This window comes from Cariama cristata, unplaced genomic scaffold (assembly GCF_000690535.1).
Source record: "Cariama cristata isolate BGI_N322 unplaced genomic scaffold, ASM69053v1 scaffold7751, whole genome shotgun sequence".
NCBI lineage: Eukaryota > Metazoa > Chordata > Aves > Cariamiformes > Cariamidae > Cariama > Cariama cristata.
The window spans coordinates 17,907-18,214 of record NW_009599766.1 but is presented as its reverse complement, the minus strand read 5'-3'; positions in this window follow the sequence as shown (position 1 = coordinate 18,214).

The window sequence follows — 308 nt, the reverse complement described above, 5'->3', positions numbered from 1 at the left end:
TCGGCTACTCTCCTGGGTCATCCTTAGTTTGTGGGATACTGGAGTTCTGAGTAGTGCAGCACTGGTGACAAGTGCCACCTCTTTGGTTTCCCCTCTTCCTCCTCCTCTTTCCCACCCCTCCCCTTTTATCTCTTTTTCCATCTTCTCGCTCCTCCCATTCTCCTCCATTCCTGGCCATTGCACTTTACAGTGACGTCGGAGTTGGGTATCCTTGCTTATGATTTCAGGAAGCGGAGAAAAAGGCAGGGAAGGGGTGGGCTGCGGGGGAGCGGCAGCGACTCTAGACTTTTACTTCTGCTGGCCCTCCG